The sequence below is a fragment of the Phaethon lepturus genome, unplaced genomic scaffold, assembly GCF_000687285.1.
Source record: "Phaethon lepturus isolate BGI_N335 unplaced genomic scaffold, ASM68728v1 scaffold20596, whole genome shotgun sequence".
Taxonomy (NCBI): domain Eukaryota; kingdom Metazoa; phylum Chordata; class Aves; order Phaethontiformes; family Phaethontidae; genus Phaethon; species Phaethon lepturus.
Genome location: NW_010545820.1, coordinates 38,602 through 62,039, shown reverse-complemented (window position 1 = coordinate 62,039; position 23,438 = coordinate 38,602). Strand labels below are relative to the sequence as shown.

The 23,438-nt window shown below is 42.4% G+C and overlaps 1 protein-coding gene across 1 annotated transcript in view; it reads right to left on the bottom strand.

The window, feature by feature from the left end:
• Nucleotides 1-22,583, bottom strand: part of HIC2 (hypermethylated in cancer 2) — a 32,522-nt gene extending 9,939 nt beyond the window's left edge. Inside the window, exon 1 of the mRNA XM_010289089.1 lies at nucleotides 22,514-22,583. The gene's annotated coding sequence lies outside the window, so the exon portion shown is untranslated. The remainder of the gene's footprint in view (nucleotides 1-22,513) is intronic.
• Nucleotides 22,584-23,438: the final 855 nt, after the last annotated feature.

The following is a 23,438-nucleotide window of genomic DNA, read 5'->3' as shown; positions in this document are numbered from 1 at the left end:
ACCCAGATTACAGCAATTTGCTTCTTGCTACTGTGAAGCAAGAAACTCCTTTCCATAGATGTATTTCCCCTCTAGGGCAGAGATTAGCAGAGAACTGCTTAAAACAAAGGTGTTTCCTACTGTTAGAACATCACACTGCAGTCAGAAGTGGAGCTTCCTGCCAATTCCTAAACAGAGCCCTTGTATGCTACACATTTATTTTCACTGCTGACATAAAGATGTCTGAGACTACCCAAACTCTTTAGTGGGAGGAGAAGAGGCATGGACATTGCAGATGTTGTCAAGTAGAGCCGGGCACTAGAAATTCCTGCGTATCTGCAGAGCACAGTTGATATCGGGAACAGAGCAGTGGCACAAAACAAAGAAAACCTCAGAAGCAGCAATAAATGTTGGGCTTTTCTGCAGCTCTGCAACAACTGAGCAGGCTCAGCTCCAACTGTACCTGCACTGCAAGTGGTAAAGGCAGCTCTGATGTCCCATGCTAATCTAACGACTCCTTATTGCACTAAAGTACCCACGTATTCAGTGGAGAAGCTCAGCCCACAGAGTAGGAAGGATACCCTCTACCCATCCACCAGTTAAGGCCCCTTTGGTATGCAAAATTCCTCTCTTTCCCAGCTACCTTTGAGCCTTCATGTATAGAATTCTCCCTTTACAATGCAAGAATTTAGGACATGACTAAAGGATTGTTGCTACCTCCCAGCTAATCCTAGAGTGTGAGGCAGAATCAACGACCCTATGAATTATATGGAGTAAGAAGATGCTTCTGGTCCTAAAAGCTTGGGACCTGTCCTTCAGTATGGAGGCCAGAGTTGGCAGGGGGTGCACAGGGTGGCAGCTTCACGCTGTGCTTGCTCTGGGGGCAAGAGCACAAGAGCACCGTGGGGAGGAAGGAACGTCGTGACCCTTTTCCAGCTTTTCCCGACTGTCTTACAGCACCCTCCCAGTCGCAGCACAACTTTAGGGCTCTGAGTCACCACAGGTAGGAGCTGATAGCTGGGTTGTGAAATGCAGCAATACTGGAGCAAATGCATGGCCCTTTCGGCTGTCCCTGCAACTGGGGAAGGATCTCCAGGACAGGGACGAGTCAGGCAGCTGGGAGTGTTAAATCCACTCGCAATCGTGACTTAGACCCATTAGTTATAGGGTCTGTTAGAGCAAACAAGGCCTCAGAGTACTGGGAGAAGTGGGAGAGGGTTTGATAAAGATCCTCCCAGTTAGCCTGCTTATTTTTATTTCTTCTGTGGACTCACCAAACTTTTCTGCAGAGAGAAGCAGCCTGCACAGCAGTATCTGCATACAGAATATTGCTAATATTGTGAACTTGCTGCAATAGTTAAGACTGAGCTTCATGCTGAGGGTTACAGGAAGGACATGGGTAGTAACAGCCTTGGACCAAAATGTCATCTCTCTCACCACATGCCAGATATCAGTGACCACAGAAACAAACTTTGCTGTCTCATTTTCTTCTACAAGACCAAATCTCATTCCCTTATCTCATGCATACCTGCAAATGCAGCAGCAGCACTTCTCCTTGACACAAATAAACAATGCCTTAAATACAGCAACTTTTGCACTTTATCCACTATTTTTTCTTTTTTTTTTGCCAAGAACTGACCACATACTCAGCCTGTACCTCCCAGAGAAATCTTTGTCTCTAGCTCCACTCCAGTGAAGCCTTTCAAGCGAACCGCTGTTTAAGAATCGGTCCTGGTAGTATCAAGACTGTACTGCTTGCCACATGTCCCTCCAAATCAGATGTTTAACGGAGTATCCTGAACCCCCCCTCATACATTTGGTTCTTTGCAACCACCAAAAAGTGTTTCTGCAACTCTGAGCCTGGCAACAAGAGGATGCCAGAAAGCAGAAGGACTAACAGACTCAAAGGTTTGCAAACTGTCTGCATTGCATCCAAATCTGTCCAAGCTGAAGATAACCTAAGGGGAAAGCAGGGTTTACTCATTTTCAAAACTCTTCATTTCTTTGGCTGCCTTTCCTCAAACACTACTCATTTTGACTGTTTTATTCCTCTGTCTTCTTCACTTCAGGCTTCAGACTTTCCTTAAACTCAGTTCTCAGGCTGCAACGAGGTCACTCTACATATGCTTCCAAAATCCACCTCTTGCCAGCAAGGCTCCCATCCTGCCATCCTTATCCTGCAGCACTGCATCACAACGGTCCAGGGCTGCAGATCTCTCGTGCATTTGGCCAGCCTTCTTTGTCAGACAGTTTCTCAGATTTGGGGATTACAGCCCCAGGCTCCTTATGAAAGGCAGCCCAGCAAGGTCAGGGGGTGTCAAAAACTTTGCTACAATCGAAAGCAAAGTATCTTCCTCTCACTATTCTTGTCAAAGTCAAGGATTTTCTGGCAGTCCTCAAAACACACAAATTACAGGCTCTTGCCATGAATCAGGACTTAAAACATCTCTCCATGTTAAAAAAAGTGGAGGGGGAGGAGCAAGGCAGAGGGGAAGGTACTTCTGCCCCAGATTTGGTTTTGAAAAGGGGATTGGCAGCCTATGCGAGTGCTTTACCCGGTAATCTGGAAGCTCCTCAGGACAGGACCCCTAGAAGCATTTTATACTGAACTATATACACGCCCCACAGCAAAAGAACCAGTGGCTCCCCGCATCCGTTTCAGTCTGCTCAGCTTCTCCTAAATCAACACTGCCAGAAGGCAAGACAGCACTATAACAAATTAGCACCACTCACAATTTGTTGAAGTTGCTGTTCCATTGTTTGTTTATTTAAAACACGCGCGCACACACAAACCTCCCAAGCTTGCTCTCTGCTGCCATCGCCCAAACTCCAGATTTGTAGTCTCAGAGAGGCAAGCAAAGGCGGTGGATTAAACCCATGCAGAGCAACAGCCACTGCGCTGGGACTGTGCCTGGGTTTTGCCCTTTCACTACAAGCAAAACAAAAGAATGCCCACACTGTTCCAGCCTGGAAGATCAAGGTGTCGAAATCCTTATTTTGGCACTCAACTAGGAAAGTGTTGTTAAGAAAAGGAAAGAGCCACAGGCTTGAAAGGACCCAGCGCTAATAAAACTCTTAGTGCTAATGCTATTTATGAACATCCAAGGGATAATCTGCACCCCTTATCAGCCCACAAGATTATAAGATCTTTAAAATAGGAAGCATGTCTGACTTCGTAAAGCACTGTATAAGTTTACAAAGCACAATATTAGTGGTAATAAATAATTGTCCAAGTAGAGCAAAGAGGTAGCTGTAAAACCTGAAAAAGTACCACTGTTCCCGTTTCATTCTGAGCTCTGGGTAGTAATGCTATAGGTTGACTGGTTGTTCCGACTTGATTTACTCTTATGCACCAATCTTTTTATTTTAAGAGATTATTTGAGAAATGTGCTGTGCTTTTATTTACACTGGAGAGGTTAATGCTTATCACAAGGTGATCGTGACACAGGTGTTTTTAAAAAGCTGTAGTAGGTTCTTATCCTTCCACCAAATACGGTCTAATTTGCCAGCATGTATCTGTGTGCCAGCAATGATTCCTTTACTCATCATTTGTCTGTAGGCACTTACTGCACGCAGAGCACCCTGCTGTCCGAGCCATTGCTCACCAGTTGCATCATGTAGCCTATAGAGACAGCTTCTCTTTCTCTTGCTTTATATAACATTAAGCTCTGGGCTGCTGCAGGCGTAGCTTAAAGGACAGTAAAGTCAGCATCATCACCTCAAACCCTTGCATGCTTTCATTTAGTTATTTTTTTAATTTTAGAGAAATTTTTCTGATTTAGGAATGCTCTAAATATTTGTGTCTTGTGGCTGCTGCATCATCTGCTGACAGATAGCTGCATCATCCAAAGCATCTCTGCTAGCCTGGGTTGAGCACGGTTTTGGTTTCTGGACAGGTGAACACTAGGTACCACAGTTACCTCTGCTAGTCCAACAACAATTAAGGAAATTACTAGATTTTATACTTAGATTGAGACCATTGCATGGAATTCTGTAGGTGCCAGAACAATTACAATTTTATTCTTCAGATAACCCATAGTTTATCAAATGTTTAAATACTCAAGTTTAAGTATTTCAAAAGCTACTCACTTTATATTTGTCACCTGAGGAAGTTGCTAAGCAATTTGTGCATTTATTTCCTGTCAGAAAAAAAAGCCTTAAAGAGCATGGCAGAATGGATCACCCTCCTTCTTTCAGCATTATTAAAACATCTCAATGGTAATTATTCTCCTTAAGATGGGTGTGGGGAAGTGAAAAGCTGGAACAGATTCTATTTATAGAAGATAACCTTGGGAAAAACAGGAGGTACCAGAGAAACAGGCATGAGGGTGAAGTTGTGACAGTACTGAAACTAGCAGGAGACACAGGTGTACCAGGTGTCTGTGCCAGAGCGCTCTGAGAACACAAACGTGGCCGCACCTCCTGCAAGATTTAGGCTTGGCTAGCAGGTTTCATAGGCACTCAGATGAGAATTCACAGAGACAACTCACATATTTAAAAGCTTGAGCAAGAGTTAAAAAAAAGACACACTAAAAGGCTATTTTAAAAGTTTGCTGGATCACTTCCCATAGAACTCTCCCTCTCAGCAAGGAAAGCGGTTAAAGAAAAAACAAAAAACCAAACAGAACCAAAACAGAAAAACCAAAACAGAAAAACCAAAACAGCCAGAAGGACTGAAACCTCCGTTACACAGATGAAACAACTCAGCAGTTTTATAGCTACACAAATAGGATCAGAGTCTGTCCAAAGGAATAATACATGTACAAACTACTGCTACCAGCCACAACAAACATTGATACTACACCTTGGACTGGAAGGAAAAAAATAAAATTCTTATATCCTTACCACTTCCAGCAGAGCCCACTGATATAACAGTATCTAGAGACTCCCAGAGGATGCAAAGAGTATATTTAGTGAGGATATGTTTGGACTAAAAATCTCTCTTCGCGTTATGCATTCCCAAACACCTGTATCTACTATTGAGCTGCTTCAGTCCCTGGCCCTTGGCCGCATGTTATTCCACCACACACAATTCTGTCACAGAGAAGGGCTGAATAAATTGTAGCATTGTTACACCACAGTGCAGGTGCTCCAAAACATGCATGTCCTGAGGCTCGTGAACTTGAGAAGAGATATGCCTCATCGGCCATAGGGATGTTCTGATGCCATCCAGCTTTCTGTGAACCATCAAGTCAGTCCATCTAGGGTTAATCTATACCCTTCTCCAGGCATTTTCTTGACAGACACTTCCATCAAAGAATATCTTTTAATAGTAGGAAAACCACCCCAAAATCCAAAACCAAACAACAGTCAACTAAGTGGCATAGGTGGCATCCTTATTATCAGAGGGTATCCACCATCATGGATGCTGACATAGCTTTCACACACACCTCCTTTCTCTGCTACCTCAGTGTAAGAAGCCTGACAATAATCCTAAATCCCCAGACCATTCCAGGACCAGTCTTTGCACATGCAGACCCATTCCAGACAATTAAAGTCTTATAACAGGGTACGTAATGTAAAAGCCCTTTTAATCTTGTGCAGGCAAGAAATAGCAGGGACCTGCCTGTAGAAAAATTTAAAAGTATATAGTAATTCATCAAATTGATTTAATACAGCCAGCTGCATGTGAGAATGCTGGCCCAGGCAGAAACAGTCCCAATAGCATGCATTTGCTTACAACTAGGCAAGGTGCTTTGGCACAGCTACTGCATCCTTTGAAAAAGTTGGTTTTGACATGTTGGGAAAGCACTTAGATTTTCCAGCTGCTGTCTAAGCAGGAGGCAATTCAGCAAACACACCCAAGACCTTCCAGCAGACACCACTCTAGAATTTGTCTTCATTATGTTCTAATTTTCACACAACTTTCTATTTTTTGCAATATCAAAAAAAAAAGAGCTGACTAATTTTTTCATGTTTCTAAAAACAGAGGAAAGGTCAGGAAAGCACTGCTAGGCATAATTTGTTCTTTCTCCAGCAGTAGCCATAGAGTGTGCTGGGCTGGATTTTACTGCTCACATTTTCCCTGTTATTCTTGAACCAACAAATGAAATATGTGTGTCAGGTTCAGTGGGTTTCAAAACAAACGGTATATTGGAAGGGGGATTATTGTGGAGCTTTTTTAAAGACAGTTATTCTTAACAAATAGTGAAATTGCTGAGCAAATAAATTCTGCTTTGCCATCTTGCAAATATTACTTCTTCTCCCCTCAGAAGAGATTGGGTCTCAGAGATATGCAAAGTTTCAGACAGGACTAACAACTGTGCTTAAATTTACTGGGTTGCCCAAAAACAGCCAATGAGTTTAGGTCTTTCAATAGGATGAGTGGCACAGTAGAAATTCTCAGTCATGCTAGCCTTTATTCATATGTATTTTTAATTATTATTCATGTAAAACTTTCATTATGAGACAAACATATGCTTATTAGAAGATACGTAAAGCATACCAGAACTTCCGAAAGAAGCTCCAACTCTGACCATCTTTCATGTGAAAGAAAGGATGATTATTACAGTCCACTTTTTTCTTTAACTTGATTTTTATTTTGGGAATATATGGGAAGTGTGAAAAAGCTTTCTTGTTTGTTTGGTTTTTAATTGATCATATTATTTAAAGGACTTAGTGAGGAACCTAAAAATCTGCAGAAGGGGTTGTTGGGGGGGATTAGGAAGAGAAAAGCCTCATAAAAACAACCCCACCCCCTCCAAACACAGAGTTTATTCCTCTGCTGCACATGCACACTAATGCCCTTTTGCATCCCCACGAGAGAAACAAATCCAGATCTGCCATAAAAGGCCTGGAAGACACTGCACTCAGTTGGACACATCGTGGGGCGGTGCTGGGAAGCAAAGAAGCAGCTGAAATTATATGGGAATAGCAACAACATTCACAGAAGTTCCCCTTGGATACACGTCAGCATGTGGGAATGATGGATTAAGATTGAGTATTTGCATTTCCCAGTCAGATGCCAAGATATCAAAGCTGGCACGCTAAGGTGTTCTGGCGTTCCTTGAAGGCAGCCTCCAGCCGTCAACACTGCATGCGTACAGCGCTCTTCTGCTTGCAAGTATCTCTCTCTAATAGCGCATGCATTTTTAATTTTTTTAAATATGTGATCTAGGTTCGTGCTCATAGAAGTGAAGGATTAACAGCTACCATGTAACACAGGCAGCTGGGCAAGCTCTGCTGACAGATCCCTGCCAACACAATCAACCCCAAATTAATCCTGCACTGTGCTCCCACCCACACACAGCAGTTGGGTAGTGCCATGGTGCCAACTGCTTCAGTCAACATGTAGGAGCAAAGAAGTGCCATGTGATTACCTCTTCTTCTAAAGGCCACAGTAAAGCATTTTGAGCTTTGCATACAATAGGCCCAGAGACATCTGAACCGAATTAGAGTGCAGGACTGAATCCTCTGTCAGACATGATTTTTAAAATAAGATGTAGCACTTCTGCGTTGTTGCCCTCTACAACGAACCTCAGTGCTTTTATGTTTCGGTTTTTTAAAGCCAGTATTAACATTGCCAGTGGTACATTATTTCCCATTAACTTCCCATCTGGAAAAAAAAAAAGAAACAAAAAAACAAACCACAGAGAAGTAGATCCATCATTACAGATGATGAGGCATCGTGATCTGGTTTAGCCCATCCAAGTCAGGGCTGCCACTGAAAAGGTCAGGTCTTGCCCTCTTCCTGCATCAGTCCTGGTCTGCCTCAGCCTTACAGCCCCATGGTCTTCAGGGGTAGTGCAACAAAGCAGGCAGGAGAGCACAGCCAAGGACCAGCAAAGCTGTCTGTAAAGCCAAATCCCGTGTGTCAGAGGTCACAGTAGTAATTGAGGATTGTGCTGCAAACTCCAAAACATCCTCCACTACCCAGGAAGGCTGCTGGCAATAGGGGGAAGATGGTGGTGAGACAGAGGAACAGTGAAGAGAAGAAAGTTCTTGCGAATTATTGCTGGCACTGCATGGTGCATGCGCAATGGGAAGATGGAGCACAGCAGCACTCGGACCAGGAGGACCATTTCTCCCATAGAGGGAGGGAGAGGGAGGAATACTCCTGCTTGCCTTTGGGCCTGAAATTCTCCTCTCTGACACCTCAGTTTGCATAATCAGAAGCGAGATCAATGCCTGACTACATGAGATGCTTCCGCTTTGTAATGATCTTCATTTCTAGAAGCTGTTGACTTCCTCCCTTGGAATTTTGTAGCAAGAGTGAAAGTTGAGAGGTTCTCCCAAAAGTCCCCAAGTCGCATCAGAAACTGGAATCTGCTGCAGGGCTGGAATACGTTGTCTCAGCAGATTCAGTGGGTAACGAGGTCTTCTGAAACAAAGTGTAATAAGTGTTTCTGCCTGGACTTGCCAAAAGACCTTAATGCAAATACAACTCCAGGAAAATTAGGGTGGACTTTAGTGGCTGCCTCCCCCTCAGGGTTTTTTTTTTTTTTCTTCCTTCAATCCTGATGAAATTCATTACAGTTGCATTTAAACTGAGGTTGTGATTTAAATTTTCCAAAGCAGGCAGGGCAGGTTTGAAAGCCTGATATATCAGAGTGTATGTGCTTCCTGAAGAGCTAGGGTAGTTGCAGAGCCTTCCCCAAGGGGTGCCTGGTTGGTCCCCTCGCCCCCTTGACATGTTTGCTGTCACACAGGCCACGGGATTCCTGGCAAGTCGAGCAGGCTTGCTCCTTACAGCCAAGCAGCCCCACATTCAAGCATGCCAGTACTTTCCTTGAAGGTATTTACAGTTTACTTTTTAGTGCTACTTTAAGTTCAAAGGGGCTAGTAAAGCCCCATTAAGCCATTTACATCAAACTGGTTACTTAATTATCCTGTTGCAGGCTTTAAATTAGCAATTTATAACCCCTTCCCTAGAGATGCCAGTATTTTGAAACAACTCATCTGGGACATTTTGCAGGGTGCAGTTAAGGAACAAAAAAAACCCAAACCACTAAAACCAACCACCCCCCAAAAAAACCTCCCAGAAGAAATCTCTTCAGTCTTTAGTTGGAAATCGATTAACTCTGGGAGAATCCAGTAGGGACAGGGGTGGGAGAGAGCCCATCGTTATCAGCTAGCAAGGATAGTGAGGCCATGTCTACCTTAGGCTGTGTCTGCAGCAAAATGCAGTGATGTGCAGAGATACAAAGCTAGTCTGGGAGGCACCACAGCTAGATGAGGATGATGCGTCCCTTACAGTGAGGTATTCTGCTTCTTAGTATCATAATCAAAGGTATTTTCACATTCATATGTACAAAAATGTGTCTGCCCACAAGGAAGGAAAACTGTGAGGCTTTGGGGCTGGTCAAACTGTGAATGCCAGCACACAGGGACTAAAGAGGACTCTGGGTTTTGGTCAGCACCTCTGCTCACTCATGCAGGCGAGGAGGCTCTTGCCACACTGCAGCCATCTTTCAGGTTAGGATTAACAAGATTCAGATTTATATCTCCTTGCAATAAGGGTCAATGACCTGCTCGCAGTGAGCCTACCCCATGGGCCAGGTGCAGCTGGAGCCACGGAGTCTCCATTCCCAAGATCTTCCCCCCCTGCCAACAACATTTCATTTCTGAGAAGAAGAATCTGTTGTCCCCTCAGGGTCTAGTTAGTCCAGTCCACCCTACTCAGAATTCAGAGTTGTTATAGAAGGGAATATAACCACTTTCCCCTCTAAATACTTAACTGCCCAAACTAACCAGGTCCTAGAGAAGAACATGCCTCTTGCCCTCTCTTCCTTATTTCCACCAGCCATTATTCTACAAACAACTGACATACTGGATGTTTATTGGAAAATTCTATTTAAAATAAAGTTGGGAGGGAAAGACTGTCCACTTGCAAATATTTTCACACAACAGTCTATCAGAGATGGGAGAAATCTTGGCCTCAATTCTGGAAGCTGTTCCAAACCGACAAGCGCTTAAAACCTCACCAAAAGCAGGAATCCATGGAAAGAAGGGGCATGTGGAGTGAGACGAAGGCAAACTAGGAGATTCCACACTAACATAAAAAAAGGCACATAAAAAGTTTGGGAGAAAATTTCCATCCTACTTGAAAGACAAGACAGACAGATGGAATCAAGTCATATGACAGACCTTGTGATTTTTTTTTCCTCCATCTTAATACATTCCCTTTTCAATGGCAAAAAAATTAATCTTCTGCCAAACAAGTATCAGGCTAACTTAAAAAAGAAGAGATAAAAATCTAAGGAAGTTAATTTCTTCATACTACACAACCATGAGATTTATTTTGCATTTGCTTGCTTTTTCTTCTGTATGGAAAATACCCGTTTCACAACAATTTTGGGAATGGGGGATAGACATGAAGAAGAGAAGGAAAGACACTCATATTTCAAACCAAAGGGACATCTCTCTTTTTTTTTTTTTTTAAAACAAATTTTGGTAAGATTATATCACTTTTATGTGATTTCCTGCTCCAAATTCCAAGACAAAGGCCTTATAATAAAAATACAGGTAAACACAACATAAGATCTAAATTATCTGAAGGACTGAAAAACCCAACCCCACACATAGATGACATTCTCCAAATTCTCTGCCCTTTCTTGGGAGCAGTTACACCCAAACCATCACTCAGCCCAGAAGCTGTTCTCTCCTGCTAATCACTCTGGAATCGCACACTAAGGTAAAAAAAGTTCAAATGCAAACACTAGCCTGGCCTTTGAAACAGCCCGGTGCTAACAGGCCACAGGATTGCATAATATTAGGGAATTATAAAATAATGTGAAACTGGGGCGGAAGAAGAAAGCAAAGCCCTCCTGTGGATGAAATGGGAGTCTTTCCTGCTGCACCAAAACCTTCCGTTTCCGAGGCACGCCATACCCGGGCCTGTGCCTAGAACAGGTGTGTCTCCTTAAATACCTCACGTCACACTTGTGTCTCATGGATACAGTCCTGCAGGATTATATTAGTACCAGTGCATACCAGCTGTAGCTACCCCCAGTGGTATCCTGTAACTCCTTGCAGGGGGGAGCTGCTCCCCACAGCGTGCAGAGCCCCTTGCCACATGGCTTTCTGGAGACAGACAGCGACCCTGCGACTGCAGCTTCGGAGCATTTGTGCTCGGGGGGCTGAACCGATTCAGGGACAAGCAAGAGACCTCCTCCAAGAGCAGGAACCAGGCACTGCCAAGAGAAAGTGGACAGAGGGCTCCAAGTATTCTTTTCTTTTCCTCCTCTGCACTTATTACCAGCAAATTCTCAACTGATTTATGCCAAATAGACACTCTGAAGATCTCCTTTAAGTAAAAAAAGATGCACGGCTAAGAGAAGTCCACTCAGCCATTCCCAAGCAGAAAATGCTGACAGGGCACAAGACAGACGTGGCTAGTGCAGGATGAAGGAAGGACAAAGGAGACCGAGCCTCATACATCTCTAAGTCAGTGCGGGAGGAGACACCCCTTGGCAATTTCAACTTAATTCTTCACTAAGCCTAGGAGGATACTAGCTGCTGGCCTAAGCATCTGAAAGAGCCAAGAAGAAAATTTTTAGGGCAGCAAATGCATTAATGGAGTTTTTTGTGTCATACCTTCGTGACGGGCACAGATAATAAAGAGAGCTATTTGCTTGAGCTATAGCTCTGCATCACAATACAAAGGCATTCTTCAGCATGAAGAACTGCCCCCATGCCACATGTCTCGTGAAAGGCATCTTGGAGGACTTAACAGGGAGCTGGAGCACCAATGGATGCGAGAAGCTGCTGACCAGCATGCATGAGTTCAGAGGTGGAGGACCATGAGGCCCTGTAGCATCCTCCTGTCTTACCCCTCCTTAATAGTACAAGTGCCTTCATCTCCCAGCAAGTGACTCTTGCAGCAGCTTTTAGGAGAGCGAGGACACGAGTGAGAATGCACGCACCAATCTTGATGAAAAGTCTAATTTATGACGAATCTACCCCATCCATAAGTTATTCCACTGGTTAATTAATTCAAATTTCCAGGTTTGAGCACATATCAGGTTTGTCTGCTCATCCCTACGGTAAATAGCTCCAGGCATCACAAGCAGCTGTCAGGGATGAAGACAGTGCCAAGCTAAACGTTTTTCTGAAGTGGCACAGGTAGAACTTTTTCAGTCCACCTCTGCTTTATAACCCCTCGAGGGCTGGGCGATACAGTGGGTTCAATGAACCCAAGTCATCAGTCCAGTGCGAGTCAGAAGCAAAGGGAAGTTCTCACATACTCTACATCCCAGTCATCTGTTCATCTCGCTGGCCATCTCTGTTCAAATGAATCCAGAATAAGGCCATTCCATGATACTTCATTCTCAAATGAATGAGCAGGACCTCAAAGCCCCCAAATCCTCAACCCTAGAAACATACACACTTCTTACTACTGGCATGTCTCATTTTCAAGAGGTCTCAAGTCCATAGCCATAAAAATCAGCATTAACCACCAGGTGAACTCTTACTCTTTAACCAACTATTTATTACACTGGGTCTTTGATTACCAGGCAAACATCTGTTGCAAATGCCACCCCATCTCAGACACCAGGAGTTTACATGTTGAACAGTCTCCCATAACCAAGATGTAGCATCTTTATGTTTTCTTTATTCTTTGCCAGCCACAGTGTTAGCGGCTTCCTGGCCAGTTAGCAGCCAGCCTGGTAAGAGCACTGAACTTTACACATTTGTTGTGAGATCTTTAAAGCATAGGCTGTCACGTCTTTCTTGAGCAACTTGAAACCAATTCACAAGAGCAGGTCTGTGTCCCCAACAGACAAATGGAAGCCCAGCTGTATTTCATACCATGAAATCATCAACCATACAGGATGTGCACTTCCAGAAACCTTGATACTTAGCGACACATCTAATGCAGAAACAATTATTTAAGAAGCTATTTCAAGAAAATCCCCACATTTAGTACAGGAATGCAATCATTTGCTTCATTTTTCCACAAACAAAAATTTCAGACTTTGGGAAAACCAGGCCTTCTTATGAGCAACCTCTCCATATACCCTGACGGAGCTGTGTGTTCCCAGAGGGAGACAGTAGCACATGCATTTTCTTTGAAGACTCAGAAAGTCTGAATTTCTAGGTGAGAGCAAAACAAAGTAACTCATTTTGCGTAGGAGTAGCTGAGAACAGAGCTGTCCACGAGCCTCCATCCAAATGCTCGACTCCCACTCTTGTCAGTACTTGCAAGCATTTAATCCAGCAGGTTCTTCACCAACCTCCAGCTATTTCGTCACATGCCTGTCTTGGGGCATAAAATCCTAGAGAGCGTCCCCTTAAATCAAATGCATTCATTATATAATTGAAGAAGTTTTATGGGGGAAAAAAGGCAAAAATCCTACTGTCCTTAAGGAGAAAATTAGTGATCTAGTGCATAGCAGTGATTAGCCAGATAGCTATCCTTTTTTATTGAGGAACCAGACTCATAGTTAAGGTGGTTTTTTTTCTTAAAATAATATATAAACAAATTTTATTGGAAAGTTTTACACCATTTTAACCAGTGAAATTTCAGAGTTCAAATAAATTACAAACTATTTCACTGTTGGACTGTCTGCCTCTAAGGTCATAATTAATTTTAATTTTAGGAAGTTATAGTACCGAACATGTGACCAGGAGTAAAATAAGAAAAACCTCTTTAGGGCTCTCTTGCGGTTTGTATCAAACATACAGAAGACAAGAAAATAGGAGGCCAGGTGCACTTATCTTCATAGGCAGCTCACACACCTCGAGAAGTATGTAAACCATGACAAATTCAGCGCTCACTTGCCCATTTAAATTTTGGGGGAGACTAATGGAGGGACAGAGGGTGGGGAGGAAAAAAAAGGGACCACATGTTACGTTAGTGACTTCATAGATGAACACACAGAGGGAGTTTCCTTTATCTGTGTATCACATCATAGCAAATACAGGAAAAGCCATTGCAATGCCATGTCAGCAGCTAAATGTGCTTTTACTTATGTATTGTGTCAGATAGCATCCAATGCTAGAGGAAGGGTGGATTTAAATAAAAGTAATTTAAAGCTACCAATTTTAATCTTGTTTTACATTTACACTCTAGTTATTTTCATAAAGGCTGATCAGTGGCTGGTAACTACTAAGCTATACTGATTTGCAACTAAATATAATCTGCTCTCAGTTTGGTATTATTTTTTGCTAACCGGAGAGCTGCACTATCTCCAGTGGAAACATTTATTCTACTTTACAGGTATTTATCCAGCTGACATTTTTCCTTCTTTTATTATTTTAATAAACAGCCAAAGACTTTTATTAGACATTTTCTTTTTCTCATTTGAATCATACTGCCTGAAAATTCAAAAAGTAGCCATCCGTTGAGAATTTTCTGATTTCATTTTCTTATCAAGCATACTAAACATTTAAGTCCAAACATGTTTAATGTTTAAAACAAACTCTTTATTAAAGAGAAGTGAGCTGTAGCTGATAATTTAAAACTGAATTCTCATTGTCTTGTCCTTCAAAATCTAGAGCTACCGGATACTTGCCTCCCATTATATCTAGTTCTTACTCACCAGCTTAGAAAAAGAAAACAAGCATCCTAAGTTTCTTAAGCTTTCACTGTTTTCTCAACTGAAATCCTTTACTGCATTAAAAAAAAAATCAAATGAAAAAACCAAAAAATATTTCAGCAAAAACAGCCTCAAAGTTTGCCAACAAAAGCAGCTACTTCTATCAAAAGCCCAGTACTTTCTTACAAACTCTTCTTCCTCATGCTTAGGGACAGATTTTCTTCAGTTGAGCCTTCTGTCTTTCCTTAAACCTTTGGCAGAAGACAAGTAGTGTCTGAATAAAGACACACCTAAACTCCCTAAGATCTATAAAAATTGTTTAAGGCAGCTATTGTAATTTCAAGCAAGTATTTTTTCCTAGGTATTAAAAAGATTGTTCAATTCAGTAGCTTTTAACCACTACATCTATAATCCACTTGACTTTTGCTCAATATCCCACAAATTCCTAACATAAAGACTACTAAAACACAAATTGAAACAAACAACAATGGGGAAAGGGAAACACTTGCACACCACAAAAGCAAGAGGTACATATCAATTTCCTACAATATGCATTTGGCTTCCCTTTCTGTGGCATATGTACTGAGAGGCTGTGATTGTGTCTGTCCACATTTTGTTTAGCAATTTCTACCAGAGAGAAATCTTTTTTCCCAAAAAATCTTAATACATGTGCCAAATGTAATAAGCTAATTTGCTATCAGGAAGATGGCAGACGAACAGAAGACAGACCTTCACCCGATCAGACACAATGTCATTGTGAAAAGTGCAGAAGAAACAGGTATTCATGAAACCCACCAATGCTACTTCCAAATTCATGTTTATCTTCACAATCCATGATATTTCTCAAACCATTTCTGCACTAAGTTCCTTATTTGTTTATTCCTTCCCAAGGTAGTACTTCCATTTATAGAATTCACACCTTAATTGCTAGCACAAACCTGGATGCCTGTCATGCTCAGGAAATGTTAAATGAAGTCTTCCTTTTGCCTGCTGGGGCTCAGACCTGGGCAACCTCGCTACTGCTTCTACAGCCTCTACAGAAGGTCCATGTCATTTCTTAAAAGCAAACGCTTCATTAAGCAATGAGGCACAGCTATGAGCTCACATGCTGCTTTCTTGTAATAATGTGTGTACACTTACATGAAAGAGTAGAAAGGAATAAAAAGTCAATACATTTGCTGCGTCCCTGTGGCTGCATGAACGTCAAAGCAAAATGAACCATTTGTTCTTAAAGTCAGAAGACACTCATCCCGTAAGGAGGTCTGCCTAACAGTTTTCAGTATGTGAAATAAATGCAAATTTTACCTGATTATCCAATGCTTGCTAGTAGGCTAACGGTGACTCATATTGCCAATGACAGAACACACCTCAGTTACATTTTGAGCAAGACCTGTTGCGCTTCAGCCAATCTTACAGCAGTCTTAACCAGAAGAGGTGCATCATGCATGTAGCTACTGGTTTCTGAATGGTAGAGGATCCTGCTCAAGCTCATCCGTGACTGCAGGTTAACCATCCAGTAATCCGGCTGATGTGATTCCAACAGGAAAAGCAGTAGTGTATCAGACACAGTTCCCTGGGTCATGGTGGACAACCCTCATGTATGTAGCCCCTGGGTAATTTACCAGTATTGCTGGACTGCAAGTTGTGTCTACATAGCAACCATGCAGAATGAATTGTTGCATTCTTACAGGGTTTTGAAAAAATAAAGTCTGGATGCGTTGAAGGGATAAAGCCAATAAAACCTCTTTGCTCCTTGCTATAAACATCAGTTTTGCTGGTGTGTGGGGGGAGAAGCAAGGAGGGGGAGTAAAACTACACATCCCTTCTTTAAAAGGAAGGTAACTTTGTGCCTCAGAAACAGTCCAGTAAGAACACTGTTCCCCTTACTGAATAAAGTTTCTTGTCCAGTATTAAAGGAAAGTAATTTTTCAGTAGCATTTCAGCCACCTCAAAGGGCAATTTAAAAAATAATGTAGGGGTTTGATATTTAAACAAGCTTCTCCAGCAATTACTCATTAATAGCATCCAGAGGCTCCAAGTAAGAAGCAGGACCCATCATCCCAAGCAACTTATAGGAGCAATATGTAGAATGAGGCAGAGGATTTGAAGGGAAGGAAAATGCTGGGGGCAGGGAGAGGGGGAAGGGTTAAAAACCACAAGTAAGATCGCTAAGTATATCCAACATCTAAAAACTGGAATAAAAGCCAGTGCCATGCACCAAAGCCCCCTGGAAATACAAACTGTTAAAGAGTCATTACTTCCTTGTTTGCCCAACCCGATCAGAGCCAGCAGTTTTCCTGCAGCCTGCACTTTAGGGAGCTCCAGCCTTCAGCTACCCCTTCAGCAGCCTTGTGCCCTTGAGTACTCAGGTGTGCCCAGCAATGACAGCTGACAGGTACAGGCTCATTTGCCCCAGGGCTGCCTGGCATGTGAGCTCAGAAGGGTTCTGTGAGCTGGAAGAGAAAACTTCCACGAAAAGAAAGAAACTCTCACTATTTTGCCTAGAAAAGCCTCTTGTAGCCCTCGTCCAGAGACTTGAGCTGTGTTGTTTGTAAGGTGCATTATTCACGCTCATGCTGCAGTCCGTACTCCTCCTTGGGGCAGAGGAATGCCACGCTGCAACGAGCTCACTTGCTCCCAGGTTCATGTGGAAGCATTCCAAGCTACTCAGCTTCTGACAGCTCTCCAACTGCTCTTCCACGCTGTATTGCTTTACGTTACATTGCTTTCCCTGCCAGGAGGCACTGCTGTATTACAGTACAATCGTCTAGCAAAATGTAAAACTGATTTTTTCACCTCCCAAATACCGACTGTTGCCACTCCAACAAGCATAACCCTGCTCTGCATTAGACGTCCCTGCTTTTGTGCATATACAAGACATTTTAATATCTTTAATATCTTCCCTCCTCTTCAGCCTCCTTCCCAACTTGCTGCTTCTTCCCTCCCTGCCATGCTCACCAGTCCTTTCTGCGGAGGGCAGCCATCCTCAGCTTCCAGCCCAAGGTGTCACTACTACTCGAGTTGGAATGCCTAAGCCAGCTCATTAAGTCCATTATCAGGCAGCCCGAGTGTAGCACCACAGATAGTAAGAAAAATAACTAAAAACATTGTAGTGACTCACAGCTTCAGTAACAAGCACAGCCTTTTGTTAGGTCAGAGTTTTAACCAAGAAAGCAGGCTACAGATGCATTTTATAACACACACATTTTTAAAGTATTAGGAGGCATTTGGCTCCTAATTCTCTTCATTTCAGTGTGCTTTACATTACTTGTGGGCTGCAACGCAAAACTAGTTCCCTGCACTGCAGTGTAGCTAGTTTCCTTTCTAGTTTTGAACTATAAAAATAGCCATATTATAAAAGGAAAGGTCTAGCTCTCTGTTCTTCAGGAGTAGCCAAAACAGGGTCAAAAAAAAAAAAAACTAAGGGGGATGGGAAAAGCAGTGAAATAAGAGTACAGACAGACTTTTCCCTTCTTATACCCTGTGCAATTGTTAAAGATCTCCTGATCCAGAGTTTGCATCCAGGCCACCACTTTTAATAAGAACTTATCTGTCCTTCATCAACTTTTCAATCTGTTTAGACTTCTGCTATCCATAACACCCTTTGGCAATGAGTTTCACGTGGTAACGGCTGCTTGACAGAGTGCCTCCTCTTTGCCTGCTTTGAATCAATTTAGTTAACACAAGAACCGTGAAGAATCACTCCCTACTCCCCTTCCCCACCCCATTCATGACAGCATAAAACATCTGCAATTTCTGTAACAAGTCATCTCTTCTCTATGGCAAAGAGAGAAATCACGTTGACTGACTTGAGACCCATCTCTGATGGTCTTCTCTGGACCTTCTCTAGCCTTCCACTACCTTCGAGAGGTGATAATCCGAACTGTATAGTGTTTAAGACAGTGGCACACCATGGATGTACATGGCAGTATACTGATGGTTTCCGTTTGGTTTACCAGCTTGGGTAAACATCCCAAAACATTCCTGATTCTTCAGGGAGTGCAGCATCTCCTCCCAGCTGGCCATTAGCCTCTCTGCAAGAACTTTCAGGGCACTCACTTCAGATAGTGCTCTTAAGTAGTCTGCTGAGCTGGCAGGTGAAATTTTTCATCTCCCAACAACTGCTGCCACAGATCTCTCTCTTTCTCTTTTTTTTTTTTTTTTTTACCCAATTCAAGCTAGTCAAACTCACAGCTTTCAAATCCCTGCCATTTGCTCCCCTCAAAGTCTTCTCAAAAGCATGGCAGTTTGCAGCTACTCAAAGCTCACAGCTCCTTTCTTTCACACACTGAGAAATCCCACAAGCCAGAGAAGCAGAAACTACGTAATTCTCCCCAAAAAGCACAGGGAAGCATTGTTGCATTAAAATCTATACTGACCAACCAAGGAAGCTTTCGTAAGCTTATCCCAGCAAATATCCCAGTCTTAAGACATTTCCCAGGCATCCCCATACACCTGAAGGATCGGTCAGGCTTGGCACTGTGATGCACTTTTCGCTACCCTGCCTCATGAGCCCCTGCTAATCCCAAGAGACCTGCCTCACCAAATACAGCTGCTCCACAGAATTGCTTGGTTTATCTCCCTTCTCTTAGCTGAACTACCATGGTTCCAAACGTCCTTAAAATTAACGATAGCTATGCTTGCAGATTAAAATCCATCTACCTGTGTAGTGCTACGTGCATCGCTTGTTCTTAACAGCGCTGTCAGTCACAGTGCTCAGCTTGCAGCTTCTCTATGCTTCTTAGTAGCAGCTCAAATACTGCCAAATTAGCGAATGCTGGGAGAAACATCAGAGCAGTTTGTTTGACCCCAATTTCAGAATTTCTGGGAGGCAGTTATAACACACCATGAGAAAGATAACACAAAACAAAGTTATGAGCTGAAACACTGCATCTCTGCGTACCTGACCAGAAAACTAAGCAGGTAATTTGAGCAAACACAGACTCCTGTGAACATGCAGTTAACAAAAGTAGCTCAAAGACAGCTTAACAAAATAACAGCACAGACACATTTTACTTCCATAGTTACAAACCTCTGAATTTGAATGAGCCAACTATAGAAATAACAAACTTTGTACATCAACAAAATTCTACTACTACCCAGGAGCATAAGACAGCATGCAAAAGCTAGGCAAATAATGTAAGCCAGTTCAGCATATTGAAATCTAAACCTTCCTTCTGGATATCTCATTTTCTAAACATTTTGCGTACAGTGCCTGCAAAAATAACAGTCGGTGTGTTAAGTGCTAGAAAGAAAAGTCTCTTTTCTTCTGTTTCCTAAGGAAACTAATATGGGATAGAACATCACTTTTACTCAATAGGATGAGAAACTCCACCAAATCCCTAGTTGGAGCTCTGACATGAAGGCAATTTGGAAAGTCAGCCAGGGACCTGCCCACACCCATCACCATGGCTTTCCAAGACTGGAATGAGAAAAAGTTGTATTTAAGTTTTGCACTCAGCCTCAAATGTTAGTCACCTCGATTTTCTCTTGAAATGTACACAAAATATATATACACACACCCCACCCCCCTGCATATTTATACACACACACATGTAAATCACGTCTGGTATTTCTTCTGAAATCCCTACTCTGACTGTTCATGAAGTGCTGAATCTAACAGATGGCTTCCCCAGTTAATTTACCCCCTGTATTATAAAATACTGTCATGCAATGAGGAATCAGAACCAGCTAGGAGCTTGAATACAGAAAACACAACAGTCTGCTCACAATGAGCAGAAAAGCTATCATTGTAAAGCAGTTTACAAAAAGTGTCTTAAACACTATTACAAGAAAGTGGCAGTCTGTTCAGAGCTACACCAGGCACGAAAAAGAAGTCTGAGTCGCAGGACTAGTTACTTGCTGCTGTCCGGGAAGGCGTGCACAAACGGCTGAGGAAGCAGTTAGAGTCCCCTGTGTCACACTGGACAGGCCTGGAGCTGCAAAAAGTCTGCATGTTCTGTTTGCTCACATCCCCTTTCTTTAGTAACCATTGAGAACATGGTACTTAGCTTTAGCATGAGCCAAGAAAATGCATTTCTTCTTAGCCTAAAAACATCTGGTTTCAGAGAAGATTTAGCCGAAAAGAACGAGTATGCCCTCCTTGAGATAGATGTTCTGGGCTCCTGTGGGCATAAGTCTCCTAGCAGGACTTGACAATTGGTAACGTTATTGCAGAAAATGCATTTAAGCTCAGTTCTGTTAATACGGTCCTCTCCCAGTTGAGACTAGAGGATCTCAGTTCACCTGGTATCTTCCACATTTATCCTGCCATTGTTCCAGAAGCAGAACTATTACTGGTGAGGAAAAGTTACCTGCAGTAAGGGAATGGGCTCTTCTTCTAAACCCCAGAAAGGGGACAACGGGTGAATTTACTTTGCAATTTGAGAAGAGTACTTCTTATCATCTAGCGCATTTGCAGAAAACGGCTTCCTCGGCTCTTGGTTTAATGAATAAAGGAATCAAATCTTTCAATGCATATAGCAAATAACCACAAAGATTCGCCATCTGAAACAGCTATACATAGCGCTCTCTCCATACCCCGCATCTAAAAGTAAACATTCCTCAAGTGATCATCTGGGAGAGCTGGAAGTGGGCAGAGCTCAATGCCTAGCCGAGTTGACTCTTCAAGGAAAAATTTGAACACCACAATGCTGAAAGCCTTGGAGATACTTTGCAGTGGCTTCACTATGTTCAGTTTTTCCTCAAACAAATGTTCTTAAGATTTTCTAGCAAGTTGGTAACTTTCCTGCTGTATCAAATTTCTTGATATCTACTTGGGAGAAAATTTAGTTGATACATTAACATTTGCATGTCACTTTTTTTGTGGTGTGAAAAAAAGTCAAGTGAAGAGGTGAAGAAATTTGCCCCAAAGTCAAAATGGCAGCTGCAGAGATGAAGGGGGATCCCCATCCTCACTCCCTTAACTCCTTGCCATTTTGCAACTAAAGAAAAGCGTAGCCAACAGGCAGTTAGATGAAAGACAAACCTGCACACCAATTGGCCTTCAACCGCTTGAGCTAAAGCTGCTTCTTACAGTCAGTAGCAGAATCACATCAATCTCCTCTCAGGGGCAAGCCCCGAGAGCCGCCTAGCAGGCGTACACCGGTGATACACTATACCCCATGATCTATCCCTGGGTTAGGCAGAAAGCAGTATCCAAGGTACCTATCATGGCAACATCTAAATGCGAGTATCAGAGCACCTTACAGACAAAAAGGTCTTTCCCCCAGGCTGTTTAAAATTTGCATGTTCCTGTGTAGCACTGAAGATAGCAGCAATGGTGATTCATTAAGATAATGATTTAAGTAGGAGGCTTAGGAAAGTCAGGGTGGATTAACATCCAAAGGGCTGCAGTGGGAGCTTCTCCACTCCAGGCTGCCACCTTCCCTTTTAAGGGAAGGGATGAATTCCAAAAGTCAGGAGAACTATGAATTAACAGCAATTATATCACAACTACAACGCATTAAAGCAAAAGAGCACCATCTCTACTCCAGCCCATCCTCCTTGGCAAGGTCAAGCACAAAATTGTATACTGCAGGAAAATTTTGATGGCATTATAAATTACTAGCTTTTCCTTTATTTGATTAATTTGTTAGTATAGGTTCTCCTCAGAACAAAAGAGAAAGGTTGTGCAAATCTCTTTTAAACTAATTTTCTCTCCACCTTAAAAACAATGCAAGTTTTCCTCCAACCAATTGTCTTTCCCCACTATTGAATAATTAGATGGGTTTGATAAATTGATTGCTCCCACATAATAATGTAAATCTACACATCGGAAAAAAGCACAGAAGTCCTTTCCGCACCCCAACATTTAATCAAATTGTAACCGGTTACAAGTTGAAACATGCATTCTGTCCGTAACACGAGGTTAATGCTCAGTAACAAGCAGCTCATACTTCATCCCTGCTAAGAGAGAGGCCTTTGTACAGTGATTTTGATATAATACTTTCAGTTGCCTTCTGGAGAGATGCAACAGGCAACCAAATCTGCTGTTCTTCTGCTCACTCATGATAGTTGCAATAGGGCATCCCGGTGTATATTGCCCCACTCACCGCTAGCTGTGCTTGGTCTGAACATCTTCTAGGCACTCTATCCCATGCTGATTCAGTACAGAATAGCTTCCTAGAATGCAATTATAGAAAGAGTAAGGGTTTGTCTTAAAAAGGGATTATTCCAGAACAGCTATTCCTTATTAACTATTCCCAATCACCTCTTCGTTAGGATGATGAAGTTAATTGGGAATAGCTCTTCAGCTCAGATTTATAACTTACCTTGGTCTAATCAATTACCCTGCTTAGGTGAGCCCTTTCTACAGTACCATACAGTCATAGCAATGGCTTCACCAATAAAAATAGACTCATAGTTGCAATGAAAGTAGAGCTGCTGTGTGGACACATTTCAGCTGAGTTTGTTTTAAGTTGGGCACGTAACAGGATCAAGAAATATGTAAAAAACCCAGTTGTTCCTATAATGTTAGATGTCATCAGCACTGCATGTAACATTTTGTACTTTACAAGTCTCTGGATCTGCTTTGTTCAAACTCTGTTTATTCCTTAGATATATGGAGACCTTAAGAGCAGGGAAATTTTTAGTTCTGTAGCTTCTTTGTTTAAGTTCTTAGCTTGCAAGATTTCTCATCCAAAAAGGGCTGAGAAAGTACCTGGCACATCTTGGATGCTTATTGAATACATTAAATAAATCAAACGTTTTATGATAAAATTCCACTCCCCCACACCAAACAGATGTAGGTGCAAGTCAGAGAGGCTTGAAAAATTGCACTAAAATTGATTTTGCTCCAGTTTTCCCCAAAGGAAAAAATTTGTGTGTGGGTTGAGACAAAAACATGGAAAATTTCAGCTATCATGAACAACTGAAAAGAGAAATGGAGGAAAGACAGAAGCCAAAACTGAACTTCACATTCAAAGTGCATAATTTATATTCTCTACAGTATATACAGTTCTCTGTATTACAGGCATT